General features: G+C 35.3%; 1 long non-coding RNA gene across 21 annotated transcripts in view; it reads left to right on the forward strand.

The window, feature by feature from the left end:
- LOC140641564 (uncharacterized) overlaps positions 1-25,140 on the forward strand; it is a 518,379-nt gene that overhangs the window by 34,897 nt on the left and 458,342 nt on the right. For 16 of the 21 annotated variants that reach the window (XR_012038152.1, XR_012038141.1, XR_012038151.1 and 13 more), the window contains one exon: positions 15,507-15,563. The exons of the other annotated variants lie outside the window; for them this stretch is intronic. This is a non-coding gene — a long non-coding RNA (uncharacterized lncRNA). The remainder of the gene's footprint in view (positions 1-15,506; positions 15,564-25,140) is intronic. 21 annotated transcript variants of the gene reach the window in all.

Here is a 25,140-nt window from a genome sequence, read left to right on the forward strand (position 1 = left end):
AAAGTAGTAACTATCTCCAAGAGAGTATGAGGGCTCAGGCTATGCTTGGTACCTTACTTTTCCAAACTAAATTTTGGAATAAAAATTATCAAGTTCTCTGGGGAAAAAAAATCAGATTTTTATTGAAGTTGCATTAAATCTTACAAATAAATGCATCTTCCTATAGTGAATATGGTGTATCTCCTAATTTGTAGTTCTTCTCAACTTCTTTTTTTTAAAGATTTTATTTATTTATCCATGAGAGACACACAGAGAGAGGCAGACATAGGCAGAGGGAGAAGCATATCCTCTTCCTTTATCCCCATATCCCTAATTATTCACCTTACTACACTGACTATGATATAAAGTTAAAGTGAGTAAACGGATGACAGTGGGCCATCTTTTTTTTTTTTTTTTTTTTTTTTTTTAAGAGTCCAATCATAGGGGGATCCCTGGGTGGCTGAGCAGTTTGGTGCCTGCCTTTGGCCGAAGGCGCGATCCTGGAGTCCTGGGATGGAGTCCCACATCCAGCTCCCGGCGTGGGGCCTGCTTCTCCCTCTGCCTGTGTCTCTGCCGCTCTCTCTCTCTCTCTCTCTCTCTATCATGAATAAATAAATAAATCTTTTTAAAAAAAGAGTCCAATCATAAAACTTTAATTCTACTTACATTATCTTTAATACACATGTTCCTAACAATTATGCTTGAACTGGTATTGAAAGTTTCATGAAGAATTAAACAAACCTATCCATCTTAAATTATTTCTCTGTTAACTATTTTTGCAACCAATTATATACAGCACAAAAATGAAAAACCTTAAAATAAGTTAAACACATGTTTTGTTTTACTAGTGATTGACCTATATGAAATAATGGATATTAGGAAATTTTATTTTATTTTTAAGATTTTATTTATTTATTCACGAGAGACAGAGAGAGAGAGAGAGAGAGAGAGAGAGAGGCAGAGACAGGCAGAGGGAGAAGCAGGCTCCATGCAGGGAGCCTGACATGGGACTCAATCCCGGGTCTCCAGGATCATACCCCAGGCTGAAGGCAGCACTAAACCGCTGAGCCACCAAGGCTGCCCAGGAAATTTTATTTTAAAGCATCTTTTCTTGTACATTTTTTCTCAGGCTGCCTAGAATGTTTAGACACAAGTAAGTATAGCAAAAATAATGAAAGTACATAGCAGGTAACTTTACAAAGTTTGAAATATGAACCATTTCTGCCCTTATCCAGAGCAAAGTGGGTCGCAACTTTCTGTAAAGGAACACTTCTGTAGCTGTGGTCAAAAGTGTCCACATTAAAAAAAAAAAATGTACACCATGGGGAATCTAGTCAATGGTGTTGTGATAGAGTTGTATAGTGGCAGATGGTAGCTACACTTGTGATGAATACAGCATAATGTCTAGAGTTGTCCAATCACTATACTGTATTCTTGACACAGATGTAATACTGTGTGTCAACCATCCTCAAAAAAATGTGTGCACATTTGTGTATTCCACAAACACACTTCATTTAGTATGTAATACCTATTGAGATATCTATTTCTACAAAGGCTGTGATATCTGCCAACAAACAAACCAGTACGCAGTTTTGTTTGCTTCAAAACAGAGGAAGATTTAACCTTGGCCCTTGTGAAGACACAATGTACCAAAAGTGGCCCAGTACTTTTGGTATATAATGTGATATACCACATTTATAAGTTGTGTAAAAAATTCTACATTCCTATATCAAGTACCTCAAAAACAGATACTTCCCAAGGAGTGCTCCTGCCATGATGAGCACTGGGTGATGTATGGAAGTCCTGAATCACTATATTGTAGACCTGAAATTAATATAACAATCTAGGTTAGCTATACTGGAATTAAAATAAAAACATGATTAACAATGAATAAATAAGTAAACAAATGCCAAAAAAAGACAACTCCCTACATTAAAAAAAATTTTTTAAAGATGTTATTTATTTGAGAGAGAGAGATAGCAAGAGAAAGCACGAGCAGGAGAGGAAGAAACAGGCTCCCCACTGAGCAGGGAGTCTGAGTCTCAATCCCAAGACCCTGGGGGTCATGACCTGAGCTGAAGGCAGATGCTTAACTGACTGAGCCATCCAGGCATCCCACAATTCCCTACATGTTAATCAGCTCTACTCCTCTAATATTAAATATAAAAACCATATAAGAAAGATAAAAATTCAAATAGAAATAATATAAACCTTTCATAAATTGTAAACAAAACCTATCTGTGGAATAGTTTGGATGACAAACGGTCTACTGTGTAAATTTTAGAATGAGGCAGACAAAAATTGGAAGGCTAGTTAATTTCCTCCTCTTTCTCCTGCTTCAACTTTGTTTCCTTGGATATCCAGTGTCTGCAAGGTCAAGTTGCCTCTCAGTCATTGCATTATTAGCCTGCTATCTTTGTATGACTCAATGTATCAATTTCAGCAATGGTCTCATCTCATCAAAAGTTGTCTTTGCAAGAGAACAGGCTTGCTCAGAGGAGTTCAGACCTCATAGAAGAATTCAGAAAAGTTAAGGATGAGACCCAGTCTGATAGGATGTGTCTATTGGCACTTCCTTTCAGCTGATTTCAAACTTGTTGGTATACTTGTGGTGACTGACCCATGATCCCTTTTCTGTCAGCATCAGAAGCAACCCCAGCCATGTAACAGTAAGAGTCTCCTTTCACTTTCTAAATGGAAGATTCCAATCTCTTCTTGTGAAGCACTGTGATCAAGAACTTCTCCAAAAGAGAAAGTATATCATTGCAGATATACTCTAAGCTTCGTCACAATTTTCTCTTCTGTACTCATGAATAATCTCTTTTTTTTTTCCCTCAACATCTTCTGTCTTTAGCTCAATACTTGAGATGACTCTCCAAAATGATCTATGGCTTCTTAAAATATTTTATACAAGCAACTGAAAAAAAAGATACTTTACTCATTGGAGATAATTTAGCTCCTTGCTTGATTATAGACATCATGCAGGCTGCCATGTCATCATATTGCTTAGCCTACTTGGTCAGTTTTGCTTCCATTCCAGTTTAATTTTTCCTTTTTCATGTCTGAAATAGTTGGTAGAAGATGAGTGGAGCTCAGTAATCTCTGCCTCTTGTTTTCAAAAATTTTAATGAGATTAATAATCTTCTTATCTATTTCTGAATTACTAAGAGTTTTTTTTTTCATGAATTTAGGTTGAATTTTATAAAATGATTTCCCTGAACCTATTTCAAATTGTCATTTTGTTTTTCTCTTTTAATACCTTAATGTGGTGAATTATACTTACGGATTTTCTAATATAAGCCTGAAGATCAGTCTTACATATTTTCTTTTAGTATAATTTCTTCTAATTGTTTTATTTATCCAGAAAAAAGCATATTTTTCAGTTGCTTTTAAGTTTATTAAAAAGTATGTGATGCTATATGTAATAATTGAGGGCTTTTTTCTTCAAATATAATATATTGTTAATGTTCATGTTTATTGTAGTTAGCTATAATTCATTTTGATTGTTGCTTCATATTTATTTTGAAAATAAACAATTTATTATATGCTTATTCATATTAATTATGGAACTTTTTATAAGCTGTAATAATAAAGACAGTATGTACCTGGTGCAAGGATAGAAATTGGCTAATGGGAACAAACAGAGAATTAAGAACTAGATTCATGCAACCATTGAAATTTAGGTATGTTGGAAGTAGCCCATCTCAATAGTAATGAAAGGTAAGAGGATTCAATAAATGCAATTGGATAATTGATCACCCACAAAAATAAAATCATCACCGGAAAAATTAAGGATTTTAATATTAAAAAAACAAACAAACCTGTGAACATCTTAGTAGAACAAAGATGGTGATGGTTCATTGGTGAACAAAAATTATTAACAATATTTGACAATTGAAAATTTTAAAAATTTCGTTTGTAAGAAATACAAATAAGAAATATAAGAAAAAAGTACCTACTATATGATTCCATTTATGTGAGACTCTTCAAGAGTCTAAACTACAGTGAGAGATGCAAAAAAGTAATAGCCTGGGTTTGAGGCAAGGGAGATGTGTTTGTTAATTCGCCAAAGAGCTCTAAGGAACTTTTCAGCATTATGGTTGTGTTCTATTTCTAGAAGGTGGAAGTAGTTACAACTCAAGACCATGCATTTGTCAAGATTCTTTGAACTCTATGTTTAGAATGGATATGCTTTATTTTCTATAAATTATATCTCAATACAAGTGACAAAAATTAAAAAGAAAAGAATTGGGCTTTTTTGGGTGGTATATTCACAAATATTTATTGCATTGGACATACGATCCAGTCACATACATTTAGACAGTACATAAAAGAAGGTCACAAGTGGAACAGTTGGATGATGAACTATTCAAGTCTGAGCCCTTGATATCATTTAAAATTTCAAAAGTAATGTCTGCCCATGCTATTTTTCTATGCCTCCTAGAAAATTTATTTTTATTTATTTAATTTCAATTAGCCAAAAAAGTACATACTTAGTTTCAGATAGCCTACCAAGGCCTGTTTGATCAGTCCTCTCTGTCCCATTGTTTCTGAGTGGCCCAGCAAACATTTGTTTACCAAACATTTACTCTTTTTCATCTTTCTGAGAATTGCATTCCTTTCCTTTGATATTCTAGACCCCTACCCATTCTTCTTAGTTGAGGATGACATATATACCTCATTTTGCCTGTCTTTGGAATTTCCACTTCTGTGTGGATTTCCTGTACTTACACTATTAAATTCAATTTTCTCCTGTTACTCTGTGTCATGTCAATCTGATGTTTCGTCCAGCTAGAAGGACTTTTATTTTATTTATTTATTCAATTTATTCATGAGAGACACAGAGAGAGAGAGAGAGGCAGAGACACAGGCAGAGGGAGAAGTAGGCTCCATACAGGGAGCCTAACATGGGACTCCATCCAGGTCTCCAGAATCAGGCCCTGGGATGAAGGCAGCGCTAAACCTCTGAGCTACCCAGGCTGCCCCCATGGCCATACTTCTTGCTTGAGAGGTAGTAGAAAGCAAATATTGAGAGTGTAAGTTTAGGAATCAAGTAGGCCTGGGTTCATGTTCTAACTCTGTAACTTAGTAGTTGTTTGATGTTGAACAAGTAACCTAAATTCTAGGTCCTGGCTTCCCCTTCTGTAATATTAAGATTATAATAATAACAGTACATATTTGATAGGCTTTAATATATTTATAGTAGTAAATGAAATAACATATACAAGGTGCTTAGCACAGAATAAGAACTCAACATAGGACAATTATAAAGAGATTTATTTATTTATTTATTTATTTATTTATTTATTTATTTTATTATAATAAATTTATTTTTTATCGGTGTTCAATTTACCAACATACAGAATAACACCCAGTGCTCATCCCGTCAAGTGCCCATCACCCATTCACCCCCACCCCCTGCCCTCCTCCCCTTCCACCACCCCTACTTCGTTTCCCAGAGTTAGCAGTCTTTACGTTCTGTCTCCCTTTCTAATATTTCCCACACATTTCTTCTCCCTTCCCTTATATTCCCTTTCACTATTATTTATATTCCCCAAATGAATGAGAACATATAATGTTTGTCCTTCTCCGACTGACTGACTTCACTCAGCATAATATCCTCCAGTTCCATCCACGTTGAAGCAAATGGTGGGTATTTGTCGTTTCTAATGGCTGAGAAGAGTTTTTTTTTAGAAGTAATTTTGTCCCAATTAAGTGTTTATGTAACGATATTTTGTAATACAGTTTTGTCCTGAGCTTTGGAAGACGAATTTTCTAAGAGGTTGGATTCAAGATCCTTCTCATCCTAGAAAATAACCTGTAGAAACAGATTCTCAGTGGACTTGTATGTGTTTGAAAACTGATACATCAAACTGAAAATGATTAACTGAGGAAAGAAAGAACAAGTTTTTATTTCTTGAAGCGGTAACAACAACCTGGAGTGTAACTGTGATCCTTTTCACAATACTCTGTCTATACCTGTCAAAGCCCAAGAAAATCTGCTAGGCTGTGGCTGTGGCCAGTGATTCACTGGGACGTTTCTTACACTTCCATTGAAAGGCTCTTCTTACTCTCTCTCCATGTTTTTCCACCATGCTATTACGGGAGCAACATCTATATATTTTCCTTCTCCTCGGTTGAAAACAAAAGGAAACTAAACTAGGCTAACCAAAGAGAACAATACAAACACTCTCTGAAACAAAAACAGCTTGGAATATATATACTTTGTATCATGATAAAACCAGAAACTTTTCCTCCATACCAGTATCTGTAATTCTAAAGAAAAATATCATTGGCCAAAAGTTAGGAAACATTATAAAAATGTTATGAAAATGTTGGAACTTTCCAAGAAATGCTAATTTTTTACCATCACTAAACTCGATTAATTTATTATCCAGATCTGGAGTGTCCTATCCATATAAATGGCTCACTTAATTATTTATACTCTTATTCAGCATTCTGTTTTTGCATGAGAACCAATCTATGGAAAATAAAGATATTTAGTGATATTTAACTTTTTGACCTTCAGTAAAGTTTTTAAAAATATGTATCTTTAAAAAGATGATAGTCATTTTAAAACACCCAGCAGTAAAATAAAATAAAATAAAATAAAATAAAATAAAATAAAATAATAAAATAAAATATGACTAACATCCAGAAAAAAAGTGTCATTTAACAGGTAACAAAAGACATTCATCCTATTTTACTTTATTGAATCCTGGGGGAAAGGGTATATTTATACAAATTAGACTACCTCTTTATTGTTCAAAATAATTCCAAGGAGAAGATAATTGTGCTGTATTTTTCATATTAGAGAAGTAGCAAGATGAAGGCAGCTTTCTAAAAACTCTTATCTTGGGGTGCCTGGGTCGCTCAGTCAGTTAAGTAGCCAACTATTAATTTTGGCTCAGGTCATGACCACAGGGTTGTGAGATCAAGCCCCTCTTCTGGCTCTGTGCTGAGCCTGCTTAAGATTCTCTCTCTCTCCTTCTGCCCACCCCCCCCCCAACTCTCACTTGCACTCTTTCTTGTACATAGGTGTAAATTACACCAATTACCTTCTGAGTTCTTGTTCTCACTTTTCCTTGCTTGTTTAATTAGTTGAATCCCATTGCCAGTCAGAAGTAGAAGCCTCAAATTTTATTCTTCTTGGATCTTCTTAGGTCTTATCTTTTTAGATCTTTAAGTGTTCTTACCCCTTGCCCCCACCTAACTAAATGGGGTGATGAATATGTTAATTAGCTTGATTGTAATAATTTCATAACGCACACATATTAAAATATCACATTGTTACACCTTAAATATATATATGATTTTTATTTGTCAATCATATCTCAATAAAGTTGAAAAAATGTAGGCCACAAATCATAACTCACAATTATAGAAGGATTAAGCTATAGCCTTTTCTCTACGGAAGCTTCTGTTCAAAGGAGAATGCACCAAGCCTTTTAATATTTAAGATGTCTCTAAAAGGAGGAAGTGGAGAGACACAAATCACAACTATAAAACCCTTCAGCTGATTAGGTCAGAGCTGAGGAAGCATTTTATTTTCTTTCTGAAGTCCTAATCTTTTTCTTTCAATTTTATTTTCTTATGGTGATGTGCCTTGGAAGCCAGATCACCTAAATTCTGGTTCACTAGTATTGTAAGCCATTTTTCAATCACTCTTCTCTCATACCTCCTCTCTGATATCCTGGCTCCCAACCCCCTCTTCCAGTCTTAGGAGTGTGATAGAAACCCAGTATTCTACTACAGAAGGAGATGCATACAGGTTTAACTCCCAAGCATATATACTATGCAGTTTTTGCTGCTCAAAATATAGTGATTAACAGTTAATTTTGTGTTATACATTTAAAACAAACAAAAAATTATGAACCGATCTACAGTTTTATTATGATCTGCCACCAACTTTGAACAATTCTTTTGTTTCTGAACTTGAGTTGCCATGTCAGTAAAATGAGAATAGAAATATATCTACTCAGAAGGTTATTTATAGTCATTTTGCATATAATATATGCAAAAACATCTCAACATAGTAGGTATTCAAAAAGCCTCCATTTCCAGTATTTTCTTTGATGAAACTAATTTATATTTTCATAAATTGCCATTTTAGCTTTTGACTAAAAGTGATTGAATTCTAATTTCAGGGAAAGTATCTTGAATCCAATTCCAGCACCTTGATTACCAAAGCGAAAACCGAGCACTAAAACTGTCAGACGACAGCAAGTGATTCAACCTTCTTTTTTTACTGGATTGTTTTCTGGTTAAGTTAGCACACATTTCAAAACTCATCCAGAATCGTTGCCTTTTGGCTCTGACTCTGAACTTAAAGTGATGATATTTCAAGGAAAACTGAAATGCAAAGGGATGTTATGTTGCATTTACTTTAAGGTTCATTCACTATGACTTTTACATGACTTGTTAGACATTAGCCTCCCTGTTTTGAAAAGGCCAGGTACATCAGGGTCTGTGCAGAGGGTGAACACCATTAGTTTGCACTTTATCACTGTCATCCAGCTACAGCATGGCCACATTTTACATTCCACAGGTAATGGAGGATGTCAGAGCTGTTTCAACTCATACTAGTCAAAACTTAACAAAGACTCAGAGTTTCCGGTTGTAGGCAAGAAACAATTTCTCTGCCCAAGTTCTCCAAATAGCAGACACCCGCTCTGCAGTGAGACTGTAGTAATGATTGTCTGTGAGTGTGCTTTGTAACCCATTAATGAACTCTATGGTAGAATTGGTCCACAACTTATTAAATATCTAAGTCATTCTCAGCCAGAGCCAAACTTTTCTGCAACTTTTTTAAAGATGAATTTTAACCAAGATTAAATATCATCATATTGCCATTCATTCTTCACATCAACTTGTAGATGTGTATGATTTCAGAGACTCAAATGACAGCATGTTCACTTGTCACAGCCCTGATCTCACGTGTGCTCACCTAAGTACAGCCCAACCAGCTGCAGCACCCAAACAGTGACAGCCTTATTTGGGCGTTGAGCGGAGATTCTATTTCACTTCATTACATCTTATCACACTTTTCATTTTTCATTCCATTATGGCAGGTTCTTCCCCTCACACTGCCAGAGGCTACTGAATGGTAATAAATCTCAGCTTCAAACCTACTCAAAAAGAGAAGAAATCAAATGAGTAAACCCTAGCTGCTGCTTTTGTTCAAACTCATAGATTTTCTGCAACTTTAGGGGATTTGCTAAGATCCTCAGTGTAATATTCTGGGATGAACGTAAATTGTATGTTAGGAGATTGGATTCTAATTCTAATCCTGGAATTCCTTAACTGAAAATATGAGCATTTCTGGCATCAATATTTTCATATTTCCAAATGAAATATTGGATGAGATAATTTTGAAGAAACTTTCAGCTTGGAAAATACATATTTCAGACAATAAGAGAAGAAACATTTACTTTTTGTGTAAATAATTATATACCTACTCTTGATTCTCAGTGAGATCAGAAATAGACTTTTTAATCCTTGGCCTTTATGGTACTAATATCATTGTTAAAATGAATATGTGCTTTTTATGATGGTTAATTTTATGTGTCAACTTGATTGGATCATGAGGTGCTCAGATATTTGGATAAACATTTCTGTATTTGTCTGTGATGGTATTTCTGGAAATGATTAGCACTTCAGTTTGTGACCACAGTAACATAGATTGTCCTCACCAATGTAGGTGGGCATCATCTACTCTGTTGAGGGAATAAATAGAACAAAGAGGTGGAGGAAGGGAGAACTCTCTCCGCCTGACTATAGAGGTGACACATTGATCTCTTCCTATCCTTGAGCTGGGACTTACACCATTTATTGGCTCTCCTGGTTCTTGGACCTTCCAACTTGGACTAGAAATACCCACTGGCTTTCATGGGTATCAAGTCTGAAGAATACAGATTGTGGGACTCCTCAGCCTCCATAATCATGTGAGTCAATCACTTATGTATATCACTCATTGGTTCTGTTTTTCTGGAGAACCCTGAGTAATATGCTTTTCTTTGCAAAAACCAGAGTTTTCAAAATTATTGACAAGTTAATAATTCTTATTCTTAATTATACAGGTTCACATGGCCTTCAAAAACACTTTTGTACATATTACCTTATTTCTTTCCTTTTTCTTTTCCTTTTGTTAGAGAATGTGAATCACCTGCTATAACTGGACAGGTATTACCATCTCCATTGTAAGGACAATGGATTCAAGAAGAAAAAGGATTATGTGCCTTAGCAAAGAACTTGTGGCTAGTTAACAGCAGGAGATATAGTACAATTTAAATTAGAAAAATGCTAATTATATATATGTTTATTTGATTTTTAAAAACAACATCTTATTATGAATTACACAGAAACCTACATAATACTTATTCAGTGTAACAATAGTTGTAATGAGAACACCCGTGTAATTTTCGGAGCCATGAAGTATTAGAACATTACTGGCATCACAGAAAGCTCTCTATCTCTCTATGCCAGTTATCAGTTGATTGCCTCTCACCTCGAAACCTAGTTGTTGTTGTTGTTGTTTTTTACCTGCTCTACAGTAATAGGACTTTAAACACTTTTTTTCTTTGCTGCCAATGTGATATTAAGCATTATCAACAAAGGGAACTAGAGGAACATTGCAAGAGGAAGGGGTTTCTCTTCTAGCATGTCGCCTTTGGCATGTATGGTCTCTAAGCATGTGTCGCATTGCTGAGGCAGGATTCTCAACGAGGTGATGTCCCAACTCCCTCTGTGTCTATAGCCAATCTTGACCTATCTGCACCCCAGAGAGCTATTTCCTGCTTGCCCAGTGACTGTGAACCACGTTTGACCTGGATAACTCAGTGAACTTAACCATGCTGCGAGTTTCAACTGCTACTGTTTCTTAACAAGGTATGAACTCCAGTCTTGAGGAAGAACACCCCTTCCAAGTTTGTCCTTCCTTGTATACCTCCATTAGCCATAATGTATTTTTCAGAATTTTAGCTTCATGTTTGTAATTTCTCCTCTGTTACAGTTTGGGACCCTGACTGATATACTTTATACAAACAGATCCCTCATTTCTTCCCAGAGGCATCTACTCTCTTAACTCATTTTAAATGATTTCCTTGAATTCCTTTATGATTTTGCTACACATGGTTAGATGCCTGCAGAACCAGAGGGCAGCTGAGCATGCCTGTCCTTTTACACTTAGGGGTGCACATGTACTGTGAGTATGGAGGCAAGAGCAGTAGGAGCATGTTTCTTTGTTGTTTCTTTGTGTACATGTGTGTGTGCACGCGTGCCTGTATGTGTGCAGGCATGGAGCCGAGTGGAAGCAGGGAAGTTCTCTGCCCAGTGAGCTCCAGCTTCTAAACTGGAAAGACTCCCACTGTTGGCTCCAGCTGAGGCCTGGTGGGGTAAGGAGTTTCCTTTCTCTTGGGGGGAGGGTTTCATCACAGTTTTAAAAATAGTTTCATTTTGTCTTTTCTAGAACTTTATGTAAACACAGAGTCTATATAATCTTTTATTACCTGCTCTCTTTTGTTCAAAATGATGCCTTTCAGAGACAGTAGTTTTGTGGTACCTGTGGTCTGCTTTATTTATATATCCACAATGTGTTTCCCATTCTAAAGCTGTTTGACATTTGGATTGCTTCCAATATTTGACAATTATGAACAATTGTGCTCTCAACATTCTTATATCTATTTCAAATAAGTATGTTTATCTCTATGGAGTATACAGAGGGGTGAATCAAAGAGACTACATCTTCAACATTTCTAGATCATGATATATTGTTTACAAAAGAGGTATTAATTTACAATCCTTCCAGCCACGTGGGAGAATTCATGTAGCTTTATAGACTTGTTAACATATATTAGTATGGAATAAAATGATATTATTAGGATTTTCTTGACTTCTGAAGTTTACTGTCTTCAGTATATTTTTATTAGTAATTGGTTTCCTCCTTCGTGAAATGGTCTAAGTCTTTTGCCTGTTTTACACTCTGGTTGTCTGACATTTTAGAGTTTTCTTCCTTATCATCAATCATCTGGATAAAATTCCTTTATCAGCTGTATGTGTTGCAAATGCCTTTTTCCATTCTATGGCGCTTCACTTTTTAAAAATGATATCTTTTGAAGAAGGCAAAATTATGATCATAGTTTTAAACATAGTTGAATTTATTAATCTTCTTCTTCATGACTACTGCTTTTTGTGTTTTGTTTAAGAAATTCTATTCTACCAAAGATATTAATATATTCTTCCGTATTGTAGTCTAAAAGCTTTATGGTTTTGCCTTTCACATTTAGGTTTTTAATCTACCTGGAATTGATTTTTTTATATGGCATGAATGCTCTTGCTATTATGCCATAATTTCTAAAAATAAAATGTGCACAAGGTCACCATTACTATTTAGTTTATGCTTGAACAGTTTTGGAAGAAGTAGCGTGATAGAGAAGGGTGCTGAATTGCAGGGGGTGAGGAGAGACTTCTCTTTTTAAGAAACTCATAATTAAGTTCTTACTGATGGAAACTACTTTACTTAAATAACTTCAGAAAAGCTCATTTCATAGATAAACCAATTAAGGGTTAGAAAGTTGTTGGAGCTTGGCCAAGGTTACACAGTAGTATCAATTTGAGCAAAAATTCAAATATTTACCATTGAACTCAGAAGCTTCTGCTTTTCTGTCTCTCTCCCTCGTGTGTGTGTGTGTGTGTGTGTGTGTGCGTGCGTGCGTTCATATGTTCCCTTCTTATTTTCTTTGCTTTTCTGCTTTTAATTTGATGTTGGGTTTCCAGGGATAAAAGACCATCTCTGATTCCCATTTTTAATTTTGCCTATGCTCAAAGTCACCCCACTTTCTTATTAGTGTTTTCTTATGTTTTAAAATAGTCCTATATGCAGCTATTCTTCTTTCTCTGTTTATGTTATATTGTCTGTTAATAAAAATCTATCATTCAACAAATATAGAAATTTGACTATTTCCTAAAGTTTAAATTCTTATTATATATGCAAGGCCCCCAGAACCTGCACTGATTTGCTAGATATGTTCTGTGGAGCCCTTGGGGACTCTGACACGTTCCCACATAATATACATTGGTGGTTGTTGGGGCTAAGTAATTGAGGTTTTGCTTTCTTCATCTCACACAAACGTCAGCCAGAGAAACTGATTTATCTGATGTATTTGTTTGGGCTACCAGTTAAAATTTCATCTGAATAAAGATTTTTGCCACTAAAAATATCTGAAAACAACTGGACAACCAGAGTGAGTAATTTTAAGATGCAACAGGTGTTTTCAGTTATCCAATTATAATATTACAAAAAACGTATACTGGAGAAAATTATATTCACGAGGTTTTTAATTATAAAATTAATAAGTACATTAATAAGGTCAATACAAAAAGTCTATTTTATTTATATGTTTATAAAAAATAATTGGGAGATAAAATAAAAAATATTTATAAGAGCATCATAAAACCCAAAATACTGAGGAAGTTTTTAAAAAGACATGAAAGATTTCTATATTGAAAACTACAAATAATTGCTAACAGAGACTCAAAAAGCATAAATAATTTAGAGCTATATCATTTTCATGGGGTAAAAAACTCAGTATTATTAATGTATATGTTCTTACCATATTTACTTCAACATTGTCATAGTAAAATCCTTACCCTCTTTGCTCTTTGGTTTTCCTTCTGCCATTGCATCTTGCTCTAATAATTTCTTACTACATTGTTATTTCTTTAATGCCATCAAGCTATGTGTAAATATAATTTTAGGTATATGCATACTTATATCCTTTGGCTGAACTAAAACAAAGTCCTAATCTATAGTTTCTCCACCTTGGTACTATTAACACTAGGATCTGGATAATTCTTTGTTATTGGAGGCTGTTCTGTGTATTAAATATGGGCCAGCCTCCTTGTCATCTACCCATATGGCAGCATTCTCCAAGTCATGACAAACAAGTCCCAGCAATTGCTAAATGTCCTTTGGGAGGCAAAATTGCCCCTAGTTTAGAACCACTGACTTGACATACCATTTTCTGAAGCAAAAATCTCAACTTTTCAAATAATTTTTTTCTTCCTGTCATCCCATTTATTGCTTTCCAATATTGTTTTTTTATCTTGATTCTTGCCAACTGCTTTATTACAGATTGAAACATTTCTGATGATTACATCTCTTTAAATCATTCATTTCTCATTAATTATGGAATTAATTCCAAGCTTCTTAGCATGGCATGAAAGCTCCATCAACTTCCCCAGTTTCTTGTCTCCCCATACCTTGTTTCAGATGACTTATTATTGCTGCATTACTTTTTCTTTTTTCCTTTTTTTTTATCATCTTGGCTCACACCACTGTATTGTTTTTCATTATGTCTGTGCTATCTTTCTTCCCTTGACCTGTGAATCAGATAGTTCTTATGTGTCTCTTCAAACATTTTTAGGCCCATTTCTGACTTGAGACACCTGTCAATAGTTTTGTGGTGTCTTCTAGGAGTTTGATGCAAGTGTGGGCCTGTATGTGTACATTTCATATCCTGCCACGGGTTCTTCTGATGTTGCCATGTGAGATACTGGTAGATATTTGCTTGATAGTCATGATTGGGTACAGGAGAAATCAATGCCTTGGGGCCATTCTTAACATAATAAATGTTAATATATTTATCAACATAAATGTTTTTTTCTTCTTCACCTTTTTTTTTTTTTTTTGCTTTTTACATTTTTATTTTAATTCCAGGTAGTTTAACATATAGTATTACATTAGTTTCAGGTGTACAGTATAGTGATTCCACAGTTCCATATACCACCCAGTGCTCATCCAGACAAGTGCACTCATTAATCCCCATCACCTATTTCACCGCCCCCCCCCATCCATCTCCCCTTTGGTAACCACTAGTTCTTTATAATTAAGAGTCTGTTTCTTGGTTTTTGTCTCTCACTTTCTCTTGACTCATTCCTTTTGTTTCTTAAATTCCACATATCAGTGAAATCATATGATTTTTGTCTTTCTCTGACTGATTTATTTTGCTTAGCATTTTACACTAGGTCTATCCGTGTCATTGCAAATGTCAAAATTTCATTCTTTTTAATGACTGAATAATAAGCTATTATATATAATATATAACGTAATAATATATAATATATAATAATATATAATATATAATATGTAATATAATCTATTATATATAATAATAATGTATATATACTACATCTTCTTTATCCATTTATCAATTGTTGGACACTTGGGCTGCCTTCATATCTTAGTTATTGTTGAGTAGATAAAGCTGCTATAAACATAAGAGTGCATGTATCCTTTTAAGTTAACGTTTTTTAAATTATTCTTGAATAATAAGAGACATAAATAAATGTTCTTTCCTTCACCCTCTGGAAGGATAGTTTTAAAAATATAGTAAAAAGTGCCTGAGAAAATGCCACATTAATCAAGCACCAGTCATTCGTCTTGGTATCCAACTCAATAACCTATGCTTATGTTGGTTTTCCCACTTTCTCTATTTTGCTCCTCCTGTCCCTTAATTTGTCCTGCTTAGGATCGATTCCCAAATGAACTACCTGCATAAAAGCCTCAGTCTCAGGATCTGCTTTTGGTGAGTCTAAAACTAAGGCAACCTAGCTAACTTTTGTTCATCCTTTAAGATGACTTCTTCATCTTCAACCTATTTATTCCCTATTTTTCTTCTCAATCATCTTTTTAAAAAAGATTTTATTTATTTATTCATGAGAGACCGAGAGAGAGGGAGAAGCAGGCTCCCTGCAAGGAGCCCAATGTGGGACTCAATTCTGAATCCCAGGATCATGCCATGAGCCAAAGGCAGACGCTCAATCGCTGAGCCATCTAAGTGTCCCTCTTCTCAATCATCTTTATTATTGTTCAGTTTAAAGCTGAGAACTAACTCATGGGAGGATATAAGTTTAAAGAAAACATATGTCCCCTGAGGCTAGAGAAAGCCCTGAAAAACGCATGTAATCATGTGTCAGAATTTACGTAAATTAAATTACAGTATCACATCAAATAGCCTTATTCTCTGTGAATCAGTAAGCAAGAGAGGACTTGAGAAGATTGAAGTCTTGAAGAAGAAGGAGAAACAGCTAGATCCTCCATTGGGAATGATAAGGAATCCACTAGAAATGAATGAAATAGTCAGAAGATAGTGAAAGTCATCCACAGAGGAACAGATGTATATATGACATGTGTAATACACATATATTTTTAATTAGTGGACATACACGGTCCCTTCGATGCCCATCCTGGGTTCTAAGGATCAAAAGTTTTGTTCTTGGGTCAGCTGTCTACAGTCACTTTTGTTACATAGAATCAAGGTTATTTGCTAAGAGAGAGAAAGCTACATGTACAGCAAAGGAGAATGTGCCCATATTGGTGACAAACAGCTAGTAAGAAAGGAAAAGAGCACCTGGGATGATATCATCTCAGATTTGAGGAAGCAGCTGCCATTCGTGAAAATTTTGCATAGATCTTTGGGAAGAAAAATGTCTCATTTTTCTCATTAAAAAAAGAACTTTCATTAAAAAAAGTTCATCAACAAATATACAGATGAAATTCAGAGCAAATAGAGAGAAAGTGGAAGAGGAAATGCTACCAGGCTGGGAACTTGTACTGCAAACAAGGGAAAGAGGTACAATGATGTGGGAGTCTAAGATGCCCTTGAGAATGCCTGAGAATGCCATAGGGTTGGCAAAATCACTGCTATGGTTAGGAGCTTCAACTGACACTGCTAAGGCTTTGTTAAGGGAGATCCATGAGTAAAGCAACATTTAAGTATACAAGAGAGTAACATTAGCTATAAGCCCTCTGCTGTATAATAGTTCTTCAGATTACTGAAACTGTGTACCCTCTGATCATTATCTCCCCCACCTACTTATCTCCCCAGCCCTTAGGAACCACAATTTTACTGTTTCTTTCGGTTTGACTATTTTAGATTCCACAAAGAAGTGAGATCGTATAGTATGTGTCTTTCTATGTCTGGCTTATTTTACTTAGCATAATGTCTTTTGGGTCCATCCATGTTGCCACAAATGGCAGGATTTCCTGAGCTTTTAGTGTCATAGCCCCAAAATTATATATATGCATGGTGACTTTTAAAATGGAATTTCAATGATATTAAAAAAGTAAAATTGAGTCCTTAAAATGCAGCAAGATTTGTGCTAATAGATACCTCCAGTCACCTGACACAAAGTCCATGGTTTTAACTAGTAGAAAATATTACAAAAAGTCACCAAATGGCTAATGACGATCTAAAATAAGAAAGCCTAGGACATATGAAGGAATACTGTCAAGATAAATACTTTTTTGTATGATTTGACATTATTAATGACAACATTTAGAAAGCAAACATGCATCTGTGTTAAAGGACAGTGCGGGAAAGTATCAGGTGGCAGTGACGTGTGCCTAGTGATGAAGATGGAGAGCTGAGTCCCTGGTTATACTTCTATTTTTGTTTATAAGAGATCATTTTCTTAGTAAGGATTGTTGAATGGCAGTTGTTGTCATGATCAATACTAATAATAAATGAAATAAGCTAATGTCATTTCTGGTTGAGAAACACCATTCATTTGGATTGAAATGAACATTTAATAACCATGGAAAGTGTAACAAGAAACTGAGCATCATTGGAACATTTCTCAACAAGATCTGAATCTGTGTCTAAGGGTTGTCATTATGCCCTTGAGAAGAGTATGAAGTGCAAAAGTTAATTGCTTCCTTAATTCATTCAAAAAAAGTTTCATGGAAGATCTGAATAAAAAAAATACTTTATTACATTAATTAATCTTCACAGAAACACTATATGGTAGATATTAGTATCCTCTTCTTAGAAATAAGGAAACAAAGTTTCGAAGACTACCCCACACACCTATGGTCATATTGGCTGGTGGGTGGCCAATTTGACTCTATCTCCAGGCTTGTCTGGTTCCAAAGCCTGTGCCATATATCCTAATAAGGCCGAGTCCACATAGTTTGGCAAAAATAGGCAAAAGCAATTCCTGGATGCCATCAGCATGTTATTCTTCCTCCTTCTCCTAACAACAACCTATGGGGAAAACCTCATGGATCACAGGCTTGGACGGAATGTCATATTGTCTGGCAGAGCATCAGCTTAAAAGGTCAATAAGCTTTGCAGTAAAGCATTCTAATCAACCACGGAAAATAAATGAGTAAGCTCATATTTCTGCTTACTAAACAAAGTGAAGGCTAACTCATTATGTTCATATTTGGGATAAGTTTTCTTAGGACCAGTGTGTAAATCATAGTCCGACCAGCTATTACATTTTCTAAAACGATATTTTTAATTATCTTCACCATGAATGAGAGTTTTAAGCATGATGGAAAACCACATACACTTGAACCCAACTGTAGGACATATAGAGAAGTCACACTAAGGTGATAAGGATATGACTGAGTTCTAGTACAGAGGAAATATCTGAGAACACAGGTTCTGCCATAAACACCTGCAGGATGAGTCAGGATGCAGAAGTTAGAAACAATCAATAATTACTAAGATGCAAGGAAGGCTGAGAGGGAGGAAATTGAGGAAGAACCTTTAGAATGGATTCTCAGGAAAGAGTCCTCTGACTATAAAAACTGTGAGTTTTTAGAATAATCTATCTACCACAGGAAGCTGTGAAAGTGCCATTATTTAGGACACACAGAGATTAGATAGACTCCCAGAACCACTAAAAGCAGGTGTTAGCAGAAATATTAGTGGGAAATGAAGACAGGAGCTTTTCCATTGCTTACTCCTGTCAATACAACTTAGAGGAAATCTTTGTCCTTGAATAGGATTTCAGAGGTTCATTAAAAGATGTAGATTTTCACCCCATTGACTGAGTTATGCTTTTTTCGACCTTTGTGTTTCTCTTGGATTTGTTTGTTCTCATGTGTCATGAAGAGTCATATGTGTGGAGCTTGTGATTGCGACAGAGACAGTTTTAACATACCTTGAAAAATTAGACATGCAATGAAGTATCACCAATATTCTAACTACTCAGTGATGAACATGTTAACATTTCTTTTTTTAAAAAATTTTATAATAAAAAAAATGTTTTTGAAGATTTTATTTATTCAGGAGAGACAGACAGAGAGAGGCAGAGACACAGGCAGAGGGAGAAGCAGGTTCCATGTGAAGAACCTGATGCAGGACTGGATCCTAGGACCCCAGGATCACAACCTAAGCCAAAGGCAGCCACTCAACCAACCACTGAGCCACCCAGGTGTCCCAATTTTTTTAATTTAAAAAAAAATCTTATTTAAATTCATTTTACCAACATATAGTATAACACTTAGTGCTCATCTCATCATGTGCACTCCTTAATGCCTGTCACCCAGTCACCCCATGTCCCCACCCACCTCCCCTTCTGCAACTCTTTGTCTGTTTCCCAGAGTTAGGAATCTCTCATGGTTTGTCATGTTAACATCTATGAAGAAACTTCCCAATATTTCAGGTGTGTGTGTGTGTGTGTGTGTGTGTGTGTGTGTTTAGGTTTGTGTTCATAAATATTGTAATTATACTATATAGACTCTTCTGCAATTTGCTTACTAATTAAACATAATATAATCATCCTCCATGAAATTAAATAATCTTTTAAGTATTATAATACGGATTGCATCCACAGTATTGATTTATAACTATCAAATATTCTCAGTTGTTGAACTCTGGGTTGTTTCTGATTTCTTCTATTATATAAAATGTGACACTGTCTATTCTTGTACATCAATTTTTATCAAAGCTTTAATCATTTCTTTAAGAGAAACTCTTGACTTGCTGAGATAAAGGGTTTGTACATTTAACTAATTATTTTTTTAAAGATTTTATTTATTTATTCATGAGAGACACAGAAAGAGAGAGAGGCAGAGACACAGGCAGAGGGAGAAGCAGGCTCCATGCAGGGAGCCCGACATGGGGCTTGATCCAGGGTCTCCAGGATCATACCCTGGGCTGAAGGCAGCGCTAAACCTCTGAGCCACAGGGCTCCCCATTTAAGTACCCTTTAGTTAGAATGGAGTTTTCTGAAGAGTAGAATGAAGGTTCCAGAATCAATCTGCTTGTGTGATTCCATGTGGATGACTTTCCTTATCTGTACAATGGGATTCATAGAACTACTCCATATGATGACTGTGAAGATTTAATAGATAAAAGAAGCAAAGTAATCATAAGGGTACCTGCCAGAGAAGAAACTCTTAGAAGTGTTTAGTAGTAGTATTGTCATGATTATTTCCAATTAACATTTCCATCAAAAGCTCTTTTCCCTTACCCAGATGACAATATTATCACAAATATATGTGCAAATTTAATAAATTCTGTTATTATTGTTTCAATTTTCCTTTCTTTGATTAATAATAGGTAGGTTGTTCACCAAATGTATATTGGTCATTTGTATTCTCTCTTTTGTGCTTTGCTTGACATAGGACTTTTTTGGCTTATTTTGCTGCTGCAGTTTTTAATTTACTTACTGATGTGTATAAGAGCTGCTTCTTTCCTGTCAAATAGGACAACAACCTCTTGCATGCTTTTAGGCAAAATGTGTTTCACATTAAACAATTTCCAAAACAAAAACAGTCATACATTTCCTCCTACATTTTCCAGAGTACTCTTCTTAGGATGTGAATCTAGTAGGAAATTTATTACACTTTTATACACCATTCCCCAAAGACGTGGATTTCAACCTTTTAAATTCTCATTTCAGTTCTAATGTCTTATAATTCTTTAACCTAATGAGTTCTTTTTAATAACTTACCTGTTTTGACTTCAATCTAACTCCAAAATATTGATATTTCTTGGCCTTCTATTAAATAAAAAACAATTTTCCAATTTCCATATAAAAAAGCTTCATGCTATTAACATACGTTTACTTCTCTGGGCTAAATAATGCCAAGTGTTTTTGCTTTTTCCTCATTAAACTAACTTTCCAAATCTGTAATGACCCATAATGTAGCATATAATTTACAGACATAATCTTTAGAATCAGGTACCTACTCAAATTCTTGCTCAGTTCAGTGAATTTGGACAAGTCACTTAGTATATCTGAGCCTCAATTTTCTTACATGTAAAATGGAAAAAAAAATAACCATCTCAATGAAGTAGTATTAAGATAAAATACGATAAAACGTGTGGAAGTTTAGGTGCTTAATAAATGGTGATTATATTTTAACACTTCATTATTATCGTTTTCCAATGAACCTTCATCCAGTTATATGGTTATATCAATTATTCTTATTTACCAATAGCAGTCATTCACCTAGTTTTAAAATTAGAAATAATGGAGCCATATTCAGATCCTTCTGCTCTTGCATTCCTTATATCTAATCTCTTGTCAAAACCTACTAAGAGGGATGCCAGGGTGGCTCAGTGGTTAAGTGTCTGCCTTTGGCTCGGGGTGTGATCCTGGAGTCCCACATTAGACTTCCTGCATGGAGCCTGCTTCTCCTTCTGCCTGTGTCTCTGCCTTCCTCTCTCTCAATCTCTCTCTGTCTTTCATAAATAAATTAAATCTTAAAGAAAAAAAAAAAACCTACTAAGATAGCACCTAAAATGGCTTCACCTTCATGTACTCTGTTCCATCCCAATGCCAGTGCCTCCATCCAGAACGCTCATCATCTCTTTTCTGAACCCTTATGAGGATAGGCAACCTCAAAGTCTAACTTTAAACTGTTGCCCACATACTAATTCTAAACCATAAGTTTAAGTATGGCACTGGTCAACTATAATACTTTCCCATTTCTTAGAAGGAAAAGTTGAAATTATTAAGTATGGAATTTGAAGTCTTTAACAGCATGACCTCACTCTATTCAAGTGTTCAAGTGGTTTTATCCTCAGCCTATTTCCCTACATCAATGAACCTTTTAAATTATTTTGCACTATAATTATAAACATTTTTTGCTATTTCCAGTATATTCTGTGCACACTAACAGATTAGGGCCTTTGCTCAAAAAAAAAAAAAAAAAAAAAATCCTACCCAAAATAGCAATTATTCATTCAAGATTAATAGAAGGGAAATTAATATTTAGGATGCATTAAACAAATGCCAAACACATTTAAAACTTAAAATAATCCTGTGAAGTAACTGTTATTATTACCATATTACAATGAATATAATTGTTTTGCCCAATTTCATACAAGTAAACAGCAGAGCTGGGATTCTATATTTTTTCCACTTTTCCTACACTGTGTCCTGTAATGGAATATTGTGAACATAAAGATGAATTGAAAGCAGATTCTTAGTCAAGGAAATCATGGTCTAATGGAACAACAGGTCAGAAATGTCATATTTAGGAAAACATCCGAGTTTCCACCAAATGTGTTGGTGGCATAGCCACATTCTGTGGTTTGATAATCCGTGGCTGCTCCACTTCCTGCTATGGCTTTTCTCTGTAGTTCCTTATCTGATTGTGCACTTTCAGAAAAGGTAAGAACCTTAATTTACATAATAAATTAGCATCTTTACTGCTTTAAGGAGCTTAAGAAAAGGCTTGGAAAAAAGTAGAGTATTGAAAGTAATGGCCAAATAGGACTTTGGGATTGCTCTAATTTCCTTTCATATATGCATGTATCATCATGAGAATTCATTGAGTGGCTGCTATTTTCTGTTATACACATGGGAAATTTGATGTAGATAAAAGGCAGACTGTGTAAGGAGGAAGACAGAGATGGAAATTCAAATTGCTTGGATGCTTGGTCTGTTGCTTTTCTTTCAAACTACATTGTGTCACTTGTCATAAAATTATAAAGCAAATGTCAGTGGTAGATAGATAGATGAATAGATAGATTTTTCTTATGATTGAGAAAACCAACGTGTTAAAAAAATTCTTATATGCGCAACTGCAAAGATTGCTCCTACTAAGGCTTATAAAATGTAAAATTTAGAGCCCTGAGACCTTCAAAGGGTCTCAAGCCCACTGGTTGGAAACTACTAGCATAGCAGAGGGAAAACAAGAAGACCTAATATTAACCAGCTATCTGATGTGCCTGCATGATTTGGGCATTACCATTGGTTTTCTCATCTTAAAAGATAATAGTAACAACTTGCTCATCTCACAAAACCATTAGAATAAAACAGCTAAGGCCTATAAAAATTTTAAAATCAATGAAGCACTATCAGAGTTTCTGATATTATTATAGTACCACTTTTATAACAAGAGTTCTCTAGATTACAGAATTAAATATCAGAATGAGAATTTAGAACTGAAAAGAACTTTACTCCTACTTTCTCATTCTATAAATTAGGACACAGAAGTTCAGAATAGCTAAATGACTTGCCCAATGTCATATAGGTATTGCTTAAAATGCCATATAAGCACATGTTCTATTTAGTTATAAACACTGCTGGTTACCATTCTTATTAACGTCTGCACCTTGATCAAGTAAAGTGAACAATGTTGAGGATAGGAACGTGGGAATAATTATATGCGGTTACTGGTATGCATTTATAAGATGCCTTGAATCAACTGTATATACATTATCTACATATGAGAATCCCTGTCCTTAAGTAAAATGCATTGATAAAAGATCTATTACAGTAGCAAATGGGTTTGTGGAAGTAGAGACATAAATTTAGGTATCTGGATTAAGATATATAACTGTATCTATTAAGCCTTTTTCCTATACCAAGAAAGAGAAGCACAGATAGCACAAGTAATTTTCCTAGAATAAATCACACAGATAATAGACAACAGAGTCAGGACTGAGACTGAGTTTTACTAACTCCAAAGACCTTTTTTTTACTTTAGTTCCTGTAAGACAGTACTATATGTTAATATAACAGTATATATTAGCTTCTGTATAATATTAAATAATTACAGTTAATTCACAGGCAGTTTGGAGATCATTCTACTAGAACTTAAGTAGCAGAAAGCATTTATAACTTGAAGAAAGTTGCTGCAACTTCAGTTACTCTAAGAATAAGGAAGAGGACACTGCAAGATGGCCAGAAAATATAAGGACAATCAAGTATGTGGAAATTTCAAGGGCAAAGGCATGGTGCATGGAAGGTCAAGATATTCTTAGAGGTAGAACTGCCCATGTGGTTCAGTCTAAAAGATCTAGGGGAGAGAGGACTGTGTATATTATCTCTGACCTCATAATCATAACCATATTGATGAATGAACAGGTAATGGATGGGATCAAGAAAAGGAAAAGGATAGCTTCATTATGAACAGTCTTGAATTCCATGCTAAAGGCTTCAGAAATCATCTTTACATTTTTTTTATTGGACTTCAATTTTCCAACATATAGCATAACACCCAGTGCTCATCCCGTCAAGTGCCCCCCTCAATGCCCTACACCTAGTCAGCCCCACCCCCCTGCCCACCTCCCTTTCCACCACCCCTGTTTGTTTCCCAGAGTTAGGAGTCTCTCATGTTCTGTCTCCCTCTCTGATATTTCCCACTCATTTTTTCTCCTTTCCCCTTTATTCCCTTTCACTATTTTTTATATTCCCCATATGAATGAGACCATATAATGTTTGTCCTTCTCCAATTGACTTATTTCAATCAGCATAATACCCTCCAGTTCCATCCATGTCAAAGCAAATGGTGAGTATTTGTAGTTTCTAAAGGCTGAGTAATATTCCACTGTATACATAGACCACAGCTTCTTTATCCATTCATCTTTCAGTGGACACCAAGGCTCCTTCCACAGTTTGGCTATTGTGGAAATTGCTGCTATAAACATCGGGGTGCAGGTGTCCCAGCGTTTCACTGCATCTGCATCTTTGGGGTAAATCCCCAGCAGTGCAATTGCTGGGTCGTAGGGCAGGTATATTTTTAACTCTTTGAGGAACCTCCACACAGTTTTCCAGAGTGGCTGCACCAGTTCACATTCCCACCAACAGTCCAGGAAGGTTCCCCTTTCTCCACATCCTCTCCAACATTTATGGTTTCCTGTCTTGTTAATTTTCCCCATTCTCACTGGTGTGAGGTGGTATCTCATTGTGGTTTTGATTTGTATTTCCCTGATGGCAAGTGATGCAGAGCATTTCCTCATGTGCTTGTTGGCCATGTCTATGTCTTCCTCTGTGAAATTTCTGTTCATGTCTTTTGCCCATTTCATGATTGGATTGTTTGTTTCTTTAGTGTTGAGTTTAAGAAGTTCTTTATAGATCTTGGATACTAGCCCTTTATCTGATACGTCATTTGCAAATATCTTCTCCCAT

Source organism: Canis lupus, chromosome 10 (genome assembly GCF_048164855.1).
Source record: "Canis lupus baileyi chromosome 10, mCanLup2.hap1, whole genome shotgun sequence".
In the NCBI taxonomy this organism is placed as follows: domain Eukaryota; kingdom Metazoa; phylum Chordata; class Mammalia; order Carnivora; family Canidae; genus Canis; species Canis lupus.